General features: G+C 45.6%; 1 long non-coding RNA gene across 1 annotated transcript in view; it reads left to right on the top strand.

The window, feature by feature from the left end:
* The first annotated feature begins 661 nt into the window (after positions 1-661).
* LOC110217111 (uncharacterized) overlaps positions 662-13,673 on the top strand; it is a 40,462-nt gene continuing 27,450 nt past the window's right edge. The window contains exons 1-3 of the long non-coding RNA XR_002326959.2: positions 662-1,125; positions 11,059-11,201; positions 11,998-12,079. This is a non-coding gene — a long non-coding RNA (uncharacterized LOC110217111). The remainder of the gene's footprint in view (positions 1,126-11,058; positions 11,202-11,997; positions 12,080-13,673) is intronic.

Genomic DNA, 13,673 nt, shown 5'->3' with positions numbered 1-13,673 from the left:
TAAGTGACCTTGAGTAAGTCACTTAACTTCTCTGTATCTCTATAAAATAGGGATAATAAGAGCGCTAGGATGTTGAGAGGGTAAAACCTATGTAAAGAGCATTGCAAATCTTAAAATGCTTTATCAATGCATTGGCCATTGACCAGCCCTGCCCTCCAGAAGCTTACATTCTAATGGGGCTGAAAACACATAAGCAACTAAGCAGATACAAGATAAATCCAGAGTAGACGGAAGGTGTAGTCACACAGAAAAAATCAATATCAATCAATCAATCAATCAATAAACAAGCTTTTCTTAAGTGCCTGCTGTGTGCCAGGTACTGCGTTAAGGTCTGGGGATACAAAAACAGACAAAAGGCAGTCCCATTCCCCCTACCCCAAGGAGCTCACGCATCTAGTAGAGGAGACAAGAAGCAAACAAATAAATACAAAGCAAGCTATGTACAGCATACATAGGAAATAATTAACAGAGGGAAGGCACTGGAATTAAGAACCTCAGAGTCTCAGATGGAAGGGAAGTCAAAGGTCATAGAACCCAAGCTGGATCTGAAAATAAATCTTCCCCAGAGCATTCTTAATAATCCACTCCCCCGTTTGAGGGAACTTCACTCCTCCCACCTTGGAAAGACAGTCGTGTTTTTTTTTTTTTTGAATCAGTTTCTTCCTTCCAGTCTAAATGTGTCTCTATAGCTTCCTCCCATTGCTCCTGGGTCTGCCCTCTGGGACCAAGGCAGAGCAAGTGTGATCTCTTTTCCACATGACAGCCCTTCAGATATTTGAAGGGAACAAACATGTCCTACTTACATCATAGAACATGTATCTGGCAGAGAGATCATTGAAGTCCGACCTTTCATTTGACACAGGTGGAAACTGAGGCCCAGAGAAGGGCCCCTCTGGCCCATGGTCACAGTCAGGAGGCATCAGAGCTAGGACTCACACCTGTGTCCTTGGACTCCAAATATGAGAGCCTTTCCACCGCACCACCCTGCCTCCCTCTTCTTCAGGACAAACGTTTCCATTTTCTTCAACTGGCTCTTCACCGACCACAGAGGGTACGATGTGCTCTGGGAAAGAGCCCCAGGTCTGATGTGTGATCACGTGTGAGGCTGCAGGGACATCACACCATGTAAGTCCTGCCGCGGGATCTCTTAGGCCAGTCCCCTGTGGAGGAAATGCTAGGCTACGTGCTCTACCTTCCCCTTAGGTACCTCTCAGCTTTTCCCTTGCGTCTCCCTTACCTTGCCTTACTTTCCCTGTTCCTGGGGGCTGCTTGAGTCTGGGAGTTCTGCAGTCGGGCTGCAGCTGATTGGGTGTCCACACTAAGTCTGGCTCCAGTAGGGTGAGCCCCCAAGAGTGAGGGGCCAGCAGGCAGCCTAGGTTAGATAGAGAGACCTGGTCTCAAACAAAATAAAATAAAAACAAAGAACAGTCTGAGGATTGGGTTCAGTTTAAGGCTCTGCCACTCATTTGTTTTTAACCTCTCTGGGCCTCAGTTTCTCCAATCTATAAAACGGGGATAGTAACCAATTTGTATCCCTTGCTCTCTTGCTGTTTCTCATATCATCTCCCTATGCTGGCAATGCCCTCCCCTTATCTCCTCTTATTGAAATCTTTCAAGGCCCATCTCAAACACCTCCTCCTTCAGGAAGCTTTCCTTGATCTCTCCGGTTGTTAAGGATCTTTCCCCTTTGACCTTCACATAACACTTGGTCTGCATACCTCTTGGGCACTTATTATGTCCAGCTTTATATTATTTTTTTGTTTGGAGAGACAAGCACATTAATTCATTGCAGATGGAGTTGTGATTTGTCCAACCCTCCCTCTTGTCCACAGCCTCTCAGGCTGCCTTCCTGCCCAGGAGAAATTTCTGCTCTGGGGCTCCACCTACCTGATTGGTGATTGCCTCTCCCTGACCACTATTTGAGGAAAAGCCCCAGCTATGCTTCACTTCACTGGATTTTCTGGCCACCTCCTCTATAGCCTTGACAACTTCCTCCCCAGGGGGAACTCTTGCCTCATCCCCTTCCCCCAACCAGATCTAGAACCAATGAACCATAAGCAAAGCAACTCTAGCATTGTTCCTGTATGGGGTGTGTCAATTTGCTCTCCTAAGGCTCCCCCTCCCCATCATCCCTGTAACTTTCCAGTCCAAAGTGCCCCTCCCATACCACCACTGTCCTTTGCACGTTGCTTATTCATTCACTCAACTGGAAAACAATTTGGAATTATGCAAGAAAAGGAACTCAACTTTTCATCCCTTTGGACCCAGGGAGTCCAATGCCAGGACCATACCGCAAGAAGGTTATTGACCTCAAGAAAGGATCCACGTATTAAAAATGTTCACAGCAGCATTATTTGTGATAATAAAAAGTTAGAAACAAAATATGTGCCCAGAAGTTGGGGGAAATGACTGAACAAACTGTGAGTGCAGTGGAATCTTACTGTGTTCTAAGTAAAAATGAGAATGAAGAATTCAGGGAAACACGAGAAGACTTGTATGCAGTGATGTAGAGGGTACAGAAAGCAGAACCAAAGGAACAGTATCTATGGTGGTTCCTGGGGGTTTTGTCCAGACCTGTATTTCTGCCAGGGTGTGGAACCTCGTTCCTCCATCGATGAGTGTTACTTACCTGGAGGCACCAAGAGCTGCCATGTATCATCAATCCAGGTTTTTCTGACTCCAAGGCTGGTCTTCTGTCCACTGTACCAAAGAGCCTCCTACACAATGACCATGACAATGTCACTGACAAATTTGGGTCAGATACAATGGACAACATTGGTTTTATGCTGTCATAGTCAAAGCACAGTCCTTTATTTCTGTTCTTACAGATATTGTGTGTTCCCCAATGGGCTCCATCTGGAATATCGTCTTTGGTTCAGAACTGCCCCCTTTTAGGAAGGCTGCTGACAAGCTGAGGTGTGTCCAGAGAAGGGTGACTAGTATGGCGAAGGGACTGGATACTGTACCGTGTAAGGATCAGCAGAAGAAGCTGGGAATCTTTAGTCTGGAGATGGGTCTTAGCTTGATAGAAAGATGAAATTTCTGACCATTAGAAATCTCCAAAAGTAGAATGGGCATGCTTAGAAAGTGGTGAGTCTAAAGGCTGGACTCCCTCTTGTCCATAGAGAGGATTTGTATTCACGTGTGGGTTTGGAGTGGGGGAAAGGAAGACGCATTTATTAAGCACCTGCTATGTACCTGGCACTGTGCTAAGCACTTTATAAATATTTCCTCACAATAACCAGTGGAGGTAGGTGCTTTTATTAATCCCATTTTACAGATGAGGAAACTGAGGCCCAGAGGGGAAAGGAAAATACTTAGCTATAGTCATTGCCAGAGCTGAGATAAGATCCTAGGTCTCTTGACTCCTAGGACTACCCAGGGTTCTTTCCATAGCACTATTGCTGATATTTTTCCCAGGATTGCGAACTGCACAACATTATTTTCAGGGCAGGAATCTTTGCCCTGGAACTCCATGGGGCTGGAGGCTTAGGGCCACCTGTGGCCCCTTCCCCTGGTGAAGGCCCCTGGAGGAAAGAACATGAACTGTCTGACTTTCTCTGGCTCACGTCCTTACCCTGTCTTTCTCCAGCACTGGAAGCCAAATTGTCTGTGTCCGTGGAATAATTAAAGTTCAGGGAGGTCTGGATTTTATCCAGGCTTTAGGGAAATGTCTCCCACTCACATGACCGCAGGGCCCTGGCTCTGTAAAAGGTGGCATCCGAGGGCCCATTCCTTCCCCAGAGGCCCCTCTCTCATATCCGTGTTGGGCTTACGCCTCTGTCAGGCTCCCCAGCCTTTGCTCTGACTCCTCCTCTTGCACTGGCCCCCCCTCCCAGCTCTTCTCCATCCCTTGACATTGGTGTTGATGCTCCAAACCCTGCATTAGAACCCACCTTTGAGAAGCCCACCCTGCCTCACTCCTGTCTTTTCTCCAGTACTTTGGCATCCCTCAGCCCTCAAATGGCTGGTTCAGTATTCTGCTACCTGTGTTCCTGCCAGACGTGAAGCTCGCCAAGGGCAGGGCTTGACTGTGCCCCTCCTGCTATCTCCTCTGCTTTGTGAGCTCTCAAAAAACAGAGCTTAAGAGGCATCTAGGTGGTGCAGGGCATAGAGCTACAGCCTTGAGGTCAGCAGGACCTGAGTTCAAATGTGACCTCAGACACTTAATTAACTGTGTGACTCTGAGCAAGTCACTTAACCCTGATTGCCTCACCAAAAAAAAAAAAAGAGTTTAAGTCATCCCCTGTATGTCTCCACCCCACCACAGCTAAGCACAGGGCTGGCTGGACACAGGAGAGATCCATTGAATTGAGTTGAATTTGAACTGAGAACCCTGGTCCCCTCCTCTCCCTTAGTTCCTTGGGGTGGGGCTGGAATGAAGATGAGCCTCCTCAGACTAACCCTCTTCCTTCTGCTCTTCCCCTTGTCCCCCCAGCCCCCAATCTATTTCTGGAAAGTGAAGCCCACTGCTCCTGTCCCCTGCCCCTCACCCAGCCTGGTAGAAGAGGCCCTGTTGTTAGGGATTTCTGAGCCTCTCTCTACCCAGCAGCCTCCCTGTGGGGCTTCTTCTTCCCCTCTCTTCCTCATTTGGAAGCTGGTTATAAGGAAATCCCATCATGGCGAGCCCAAAGAGGCTCGAGGTGGGGTTCACTAGGTTACCTCATAGATTCCCTCTAGCTTTAGGCCTGTAACTAATCCAGTTCTTAACCTGGGACCCAAACACCCTTAGGAGGTTTGGGAAAGATTTCCAGGGTTCGAACTTGGATTGTGGAAAAAAAAGGGACCGCTTTCTTTTCACTAACCTCTAACTGAAATTTAGTATTTCCTTCAGTTGTGAACATAGGGAGCAAACTTTATTCTGAGAAGGTGATCACAGACTTCACCAGAAGCCCTGCTCCGTAGGTTCAATGCTCTGCCAGAGTCATCCATTGAGAGGTGGGTTGGACCCCAGGCCTCTCTGTTCTTTCAGGCTGGTGCACTTTCCAGGATACCGCATGGTTTCCCCCTCAGGCCCTTGGTGGGAGCCTCCTCTAGGGTTCTCCTTATTCCCAGGCTTGGGGGAGAAACAGGGAAATTGGAGGCAGCTTCCTGCAGATGGGCCCAGCCAGGGCCATTGCTGAGGCTGAGGGCGGATATGTCAAACCCAATTTAAACCCTGTAGAGGAATCGGCCTTTTACCTACCTTCCCAAGGGGACTCTCTCCATGATTCATTAAGCAGGCCAGTGGAGTCAGCCTGCCAGGGCTGGGGGGGTTATGGAGGGAGCTACCTCTAGGGGGAAGCTGGGATGGCACTCCTAGAGTTCTCCCCTCCAAGGGATGAGACCTCAATTTCCCCCTGCATCCCCAGAAACGCTGTAGTCTTGAGTCTCAGCCTCCTATCTCCTCAGCTCTCTAAGGGGGTGGGGGATTCTTGAGGAGAGGGAGAGGGTGAGGGGGTGGAGTGGGTTCCCTGAGTCATGCAGCCCGTGTCTGAGTAGGTTGAGCAGTGTTAATGAGCATAGAGAAGTCCTGTCTCTTCGGGACCTGTCTGAGGGATCAGAACTGGGGGAAATCAATTGCCAGAGAATGAGGGAGGAGAGGGATTGGGGTTGGGGTGAGGGGGTGCATCTGCTAGAGAATTTCCTCTAGCTCAACCTTACCGGAAACTTGGAATGCCTTGCCTCATTGGGACTTTCAAAGCCTTTCCGCTGACTGAAATCTCCCCTCAGTAACAGAGCTGTAACTAGGTCAGGGTAATTAATGGAGCCTTGTTTCCCGGGCTTCAGTTTGGGGGGGTGGTGGGGGTGCTGTAGGGTGTGCTCCTGACCCTCTGCTGAGCCTTCCTGTTGTCACAAGGGTCTGCCCCCTCCTCTGCTGCCTTCCTCTGGGGCTACCTGGTCTTTTCCACCCAGCTTGGGCATCGTTCTATCTACAGCACCACCCCAAATCAATTTGCTTTGGGCTCCAGGATTCCTACTTATGTATCTGTTCACAAGCCTCTTTTCTTTCTGCTTCTCCACCTGGAAGTCTCCCCTCTGGTCAAGCTGTCCAGTTCCCTGCTCCTACAGTGACATTCCTGCCTTCTATACCTCTATGAAGACCAATCACTTCTTCCCTCCCTGATTCTTAATCTGAACTGTTCCATACCCTCCAAAATGAGGCAGCTAGGTGGTGTAGTGGATAGAGTGCTAGGCTTGGAGTCAGGAAGACCTGAGGTTGAATCTAGCCTTAGATACTTATCTGTGTGACCTTGGGCAAGTTACTTAACCCCTTTCTGCCTGTTTTCTCATCTGCAAAATGGGGATAATAATAGCCCCCTCCTTCCAAGGTTGTTGTGAGGATCAAATGAAGTAAGGTTTGTAAAGTAAGTGCTTAGCACAGTGCCTGGCACAGAGTAGGTGTTATATGAATTTTAGCTAGTATTATTATTATTAAATTTACTTTTATAAATCATCCCCTCCGGAAGGCCCTTCCTGATTAACCAAACCTGGTTCCCATCACATCTTTCCTTTATACTCCCTCCTGTATGGAAATGCTGTTTTCTTTATCAGGGAGGAGCTCCCCAATAAAGGGGGTTCTATTTGACCCCCTCAAGCTGGGTGCCTCTGGGGACAAAGGCTACATGTCTCCTTCTGACCAGAGGGAGGACCCTTGTCTCTCCTCAGCCCTACGTGCTGTGGTGGAAGGAAGTCTATTCTGGGAGTCTGGAGACCTGGGTTTTTGTCTGGCCACTGCTACATATTGTGTGGCTGATCTTGGGCAAGTATCTCCTCCACTTCCACCTCTGTAAAATGGGTGGCCTCCAATAGATGATCCCCAAGGTTCTTTCCAGCTCTACATCCTACAATTCAGGCCTTTCAGGGGTAAAATGCTTCCTTGGAATCAGCACAGTGGGCAGATTGCCTCCCTTATCAGCTTGGTTAATCACATGGTCTCAGCAGTATTACAGGGTAGCAGCAAGGTGGTGCAACGAATAGCAGGTGAGACTTGGAGTCAGGAAGACCTGAGTTCAAATCCAGCTTCAGATACCTACACACAGAGACCCTGGGCTAGTCTCTTAACCTCACTTTCCTCTTCTGTAGAGTAAGGATAATAATAGTGCCTACATCATCGGTCGGCTGTTGAGAGGATAAAAATGAGATGATATTTGTAAAATGCTTTGTAAACTTTTAAGTGCTATATAAGTGCTAGCTATTATTTATTAGTATTATTGTTCTTTTCTGTTGCACGTGTGTGGGTCTCCCCAAGGAGTCTGGAGGCGCCCAGAGGGTAGAAGCCACGCAATCCTTCTCTATCTTCCGTAGAACCTTGAAGAGTAGTGAGGAGAGACAGCCAGCGTTCCTCGTTGGGATAATTTCATCTCGCTCCCAACCCTGCCCCCTCAACAAAACAAGAGTCTTTGTCAGGGAGGATTAGAGGTAGAGGGCAGGATGGCAGGTTCGTGATCCCATTTATCGGGGAAACTGGGACTTGGCAGGCCTGGCTCTATTCTAAGGCCTGACTCCTTATATAAGGAGTGCTAATATATGGACTCAGGCCAGCCAGGCACCCTGGTTCATGGCTTGGGAGCTGAGCTTCCAGGAAATGACCACATCATTCCTGGCTAATAACACTGGGTTCCTGACATCATCAGAGGCTTGAAACTCTGCACAGGCAAGACGGACAAGGTGCTACTTTCCAGCTGAGTGGTTGGCTGGAGGCTTCCTTTCTCCTAGCTCACACAGGAGAAGCAACATGATGGGGAAAAAAACAGAATAACAACAAGTATTGAATTTGGAGTCAGAAGAGCAGGGTTTCTGGTTCTGCCTTTGCCTTTTGACGTCTGTGTGACCTTGAGTAAACCCTATTCCCTTCTCAGATTCCTTTTCTATGAAATGAGGGCATTGGACTCCATGACCTCGGAGGTCCTTTCTGGCTCTGATAACTTAGGATTTCTATATTCACAGTCAGTTTAATTCAAAAGATCGAGATTCCCTGAGCACCTGCTCTGTGCAGGCAGAATTCTAGACAGGCTGAGGGGGAAATGAAGATGAGGATGACCAAACCCTGACTTTGTAGAGTTTACAGCCTCATAGTGGGGAATTAAGATGGCCCCAAATAATTGTGATGCAAGGAAGAATATGGCAGCACAGGGGCAAGAGTCACAGCCTGGGAATCAGGAGATCTAAGTTCTAGTCCTCACCTAGCCACGGACTTGCTTCAGGTCACTGGGACTCACTTTTCTTCTCTGTAAAATGGTACAATAAACTCTGGCCTGTCTGCTACCTAGGAGGTTTCTGAAGATAGAATGAGGAGCTGGCTGTAAATTGCTCTATAGATATCTAACCTCACCCTTGCTCTGCTGGGTTTGGTGGTCCTCTGAAGGACAGCTCTGTGATGCTGCATGTATGATGTGACTTCTGATTAGTGGAGAAGCTTCTGACGGGAGAGGGAGAGAAGGAGAGAGGGAGTAGTTGAGGGTTTTGAATGATGAATGGGAGGCCCCTGGATCTGTAGGCAAGTAGGGGAGGATCTTGTACCCCTACATATCCGTTCTACATGTTCCTGGCGCCTGAACCCCAGAGACTAGTAAAAGTGAACTTCTGTGATGAAATGATTTTTGCTCTGGTTGAACTCCTAGATCACAAAGCCTCTACTCTCAGGTGTTTTGTGTTATATGTGTGTGTGTGTGTGTGTGTGTGTGTGTGTGTGTGTGTGTATGCATGCATGTATGTGTGCATACATATGTATGTATATGTGTGTATATATACATGTACATACTCACACACATATGTATATATATATATATAGAGAGAGAGAGAGAGAGAGAGAGAGAGAGAGAGAGAGATCTTTATATATATGTTTTACTGCTTGCTTTGAAAATTATGTTTGCTCACTATCTGTGGTTGTCTTTTCTATACTAAGCATTTGGTGGGAGGGAAGCTAGCTGAGATCAAATAAAGTTACTTTCTAGGTCTGGGGCAGAACTATTCCCATCCTCCTTCTCCTCAGTAACCAGGGGGACACTTTTATATTGATATACTGAATCCCAACCAAAGAGTCATACCCCTAGAATGCAAACATCTGATGTGTAAGTATACATATTTTGGTTTTGTTTTTTAATATCTGAAAATAACATTTTCCAGGCACAACCAAGAGGACTGGGCTAAAGCTGGCCATGCCCTCCAGCCAAACTGTGGATGCAAGTTCCTTGCATCCGCTGGGTCACATGCCTGGAGAACCACAGAACATGGGCTATCGGAGTTGGAAGGGCCCTTAGAAAATGGATCGGAGAATATGAAAGCTGGAAGGGACCTTGGGTCATAGAATGTTTGAGCCAGAATGCCTCTTAGGACACAGAGTGTAGACTGTCAGAGGAGAGCCGGATGTTAGAACTTACTACCCTACTTCAGGGATTCAGTGATCTCATTCATGTGGACTATCTTTCTAATGGTGGAGAGCACAATCCATCCTTGCCTTCTTATCCTATATGACTCTTGTCCATGTGTTCCCATAATTCTGCCATAGGAAGGTCACCTCCTCCAATTTGCCAGAAGCTTTCTTACAGATCAGGAGTTCTTAACGTTTTTGGTGGCATGGAACTCTTTGACAATCCAGTGAAGCTTATGGACTTCTCAGAAAAATATTTTAAATGCATAAGATAAGATATGTAAGTTTCCAAAGGAAACCACTTATGCTGAAATTAGTTATCAAAATATATTTTTAAGACAAGTTGATGGACCCCAGGCTAAGATCTCCTGATCTCTGAACATTACACGTGGGTAACTGCATAGTCCTCAACCTGTCCATGTCTCCTTCCAAAAATGACTGGTCAACCTCCTTTTCTCGTCATACATCTCCTGGATAATAAATTTTAGGTAAAGGGACTTGCAAAGCTGAAATCACTGTGAAATCATTGTTGTGGTTATTTATTTCTTTAGACACTGTGTGGTAGTCTATGATTTGCAGCTACGTAGCAACTGACATTTTTTTAGTTGTGTCTGACTTTTCATGACCCCATTTGGGGTTTTCTTGGCAAAGATACTGGAATGGTTTGCCATTTCCTTCTCCAGCTGATTTTACACATGAGGAAAGTGTTAAGTGACTTTCCCAGAGTCACACAGCTAGTAAATGATTACCAGTTTTTAAAAGACGGGTTTTTGTTTTAAGAAGAAGCTTGGGATTCTCAAAAGTACTAAACAGTTTCCCAAACGCAAGCCAGCCTGCCCTCTCCTTAGAATTCCTTCATTCATTCAACAAGTATTAAGTACCCACTGTATTTTGTGAATAGTTCTTTCTACAACATTGGAGCTACCAGGGGTTACAGTTCCATTCTGTCACCAGCTCTTTGTCCATCTGTAACAGTGGCTGTCCAAGATCTATTAATACTGATGTACAAGTTTAACAGGACGACCAGGCAATTTCATTTCATGGTCCAGATCAATGGTGTCAAACTCATATAGAAAAGCATCCCCACAGGACTGCATGGTGACTCAGAAGACCACAAATGACCATTATCTGTATTGTATTATATTTTTATTTATTTTATTAAGCATTTCTCAATTACATTTTAATCTGGTTCAGGCCACACTTGGGAGTTTTGTTGGTGGGTAGTTTGATAACTCTGGCCCAGATAATAAGTATTCTTTATCTAATTAGATTTTCCTGTGTGAACTATTAGACCCACCCCTTTTGAGCAGCCTTGGATTTTATTTAGAAGAACCCATAGTATTCTGGAGCTCAGTACAATCAGGACAACATTATTCACAAACAAGAATATCTCTAGGAAATACTTCTTCCATTTGGACTCATATTGGGCAGTCTCCATGACACCAGCAAACACCCTTGATGAGATTTATCCCCATGTTTTATGCCTTGCTCTATACTGATAATCACAGGACCTGGTGACAGAGTTATCTTTGATGTTTCATCTACCAAGGAATCTTGATCTTAACATATTCACCAGTATTAGAGGAAAGTGTTTTATTCTATTGATTAAAGCAATTTTTAAAAAAATCAACAAATAAGAAATAACAGTGGGATTTTGTATTCTTTGAGCCTTTTCATCAATTATGTGAATGTGTGGTTCCTTACAGAAGATCTTTGACAGCCACTGTGGCTTGAGGGTGCTCACTTGGAATTTCTGTGACCAGGAAGGCTGAGGCTGGTGGACCTCTTCAGGGCTGGAGTGCTGAACTGCAGTGGCCTACACTGATCAGGTGTCTTCACTAAGTTCAAGGTAAATATGGTGAGGCCCCTAGGAAGGGGGGTGGGGCACCAGGTTGCCCAAGAAAGGGCAAATCAGCCCAGGCCAAAAACAGGACAGGTCAAAGCTCTCATGCTGATCAGTAGGGGGATCAGACTTATGGGTAACCCCTGCACTTCCATCCTCGGTGAAATGGGAAGGCCTGGTCTTTAAAAAATTGTATATCTTTGAGAAAGAATGTCTGTTTCTTTTTCATATTCTTCTTAAGAATTCCCTTATTTGTATATCATCTTCACAAAGGATTTTGTCGATATGAAGTAGCTATTATATATCCATATATGTAAATATATGTCATAAATTATTAATGTTCCCTCAGCCTCCTTTTTCCATCAATAATATTTTGTTGTTTAGTAATTTTAATGGTGTCCAACTCTTCATGACCCCATTTGGGGTTTTCTTAGCAAAGATACTGGAGTGGTTTGCCATTTCTTTCTGCAGCTCATTTTACAGATGAAGAAACTGAGGCCAACAGAGTTAAGTGACTTGCCCAGGGTCACACAGCTAGTAAGTGTCTGAGACTAGATTTGAACTTAGGAAGATGAGTCTTCCAGACTCCAGGCCCAGTATTCTGTGCACTATGACGCCACCTAGCTGCCCTAATCAATAATATTACCCATGAGCATAGGTTCCCCGCTTCCCCAGGAGTTTGGCATTCCTTCTCTCAGATAGTTTGAGAATCTGTCCACCAAATGCCTTCAAAATTAGTTGCTTCTAGCATGGATTTCTTCTACGTATGGTTCAGTTGTTCTTCTGTCTTTGTTGTTTCTAGAGTTGTCTTAGAGCTGGCTTCCAAGACAGGAAGATCTGGGTTCAAGTCTTGCCTCTGACACATACTCTCTGAGTCACACTGCGTAAGTCACTTAACCCCTCAATACTCTAGGCAGTTCCCTAAGACTATAAGTAACAGAGTTAGTGTAGGCCTACATAGGCAGAAGGAATTTCCTCACCTGGGAGTTCCCCTTACCAAAGAAATCCCAATTCCATTTCCTGTTTAGCACATTGGGAAATGAGATGTTAGAGCACAAAGGTGGTGATTCTACCATCATTGATGAAGATGAGAATTTGCTACAGAAATGCTGATGGGTCTGGTCCCACTTTGATCTGTTTATGTCTTTCTGGTTTCATCCTTTAATGCTTAAGAACCTCACACTAAGCTTTCTGAAAATTTTCCCCTTCCAATTCTTCTTGCAGTTTTCTGCTCAAAATGATACTGATTATAATCTTTGATCCTCCTCCTTCATAAGGTTAGAAATAGGAATTTAAACCTGAATCAGTGTTGATCTGGGCTGGCAAGTCATTTTACTTGACGACAATCAAGCACGTAATCAATCAGTGTTTAATAAGCCCATACTATGTACCCAGGCACCGTGCTAAGCACTGGGGATACAAACAGAGGCAAAAGACAGTGCCTGCCTCAAGGAGCTTACAGTCTACTGAGCAAGACCAAATGTTTGCTGACTGAGGCATTTTTAGGCTCTTGGGGTCTCTTTGTTGAGGCATTTACTTTCTATGCATCTACCTTCTGTAGGAAATACTTATAGGCCATGCTGATCTCTCGCCTTGCTCCATTTTACTTTTATCTTGTTAATAGTTTGAACGGATCAGGTTTCAGTTTCATACCTCTTCTTCTCATTTTTATCCTCCCTTCTGATTCAGTATTGATTGTAATCTTTCTTTAACAAGTCGGTGGTAGAGTGTAAGTTCCCTGAGGACAGAAGCCATCTTTCTTTTTGCTGCCATTTGGATTCCCAGAGCTTAGCACGTTGATTGACTGCCTGAATCTGAACATATTCAGACAGCTGATTTATAAATGATTCTCACAACGGTGATCAGTCATTTCTTATCTGTTAAGGCAGAGCCCAATTCCCCTTTTTTCTTTTTTTCATCTGATGCTTATCCTGTCCAGAACTTTTCCATTGTCTTCTGGAAGAAAATATTCATAAGATATGTGTGTGAGGCTTCAGAGGAGGCTACAGACCTTTGACCCGTTTCGTTTCTAAATCATGAGCCTTGATTTCTACCCTCAGTTTTCGTTTTCCTCCGCAATGTCCATCTTTGAATTGAAGTTACCAAATATTAAGATATGCATACATAGACAAAATCATCTCAGTTTCTGATGGTGATCTCTATGAGAGCGTCAAGGACCTCGGAGGCAAGACCATCCCCTTCTGAGTCTTAAGGAGCTGTGGCCGTAGCACCGGCAGTTATTTCCAGACCCCATCTCCACAGAGTGGCTTCCCGGGATGTTCGGTGAGGGCCCTGGGCTGGAAGTAGTGCTATGCCCAGGGCTGCCAGATTCAGGGTCCTGGGCTGTCCCCATCAGGACCTAAGGGGAAATGGTGGTAACGGTGATGGCGGCGGTTTGTCTTGGCTGATCCATGCTCCTCCCCTTTGTTTCTCCTCCAGGGTGCCTTGCTGCTTCAGTGAGGCTAGTTTGCCTCTCTG

The sequence above is a fragment of the Phascolarctos cinereus genome, unplaced genomic scaffold, assembly GCF_003287225.1.
Source record: "Phascolarctos cinereus isolate Bilbo 61053 unplaced genomic scaffold, phaCin_HiC Scaffold_4;HRSCAF=312, whole genome shotgun sequence".
In the NCBI taxonomy this organism is placed as follows: Eukaryota; Metazoa; Chordata; class Mammalia; order Diprotodontia; family Phascolarctidae; genus Phascolarctos; species Phascolarctos cinereus.
Note: the sequence above shows the minus strand (reverse complement) of the source record. Positions and strands in the feature narration are given on the sequence as shown.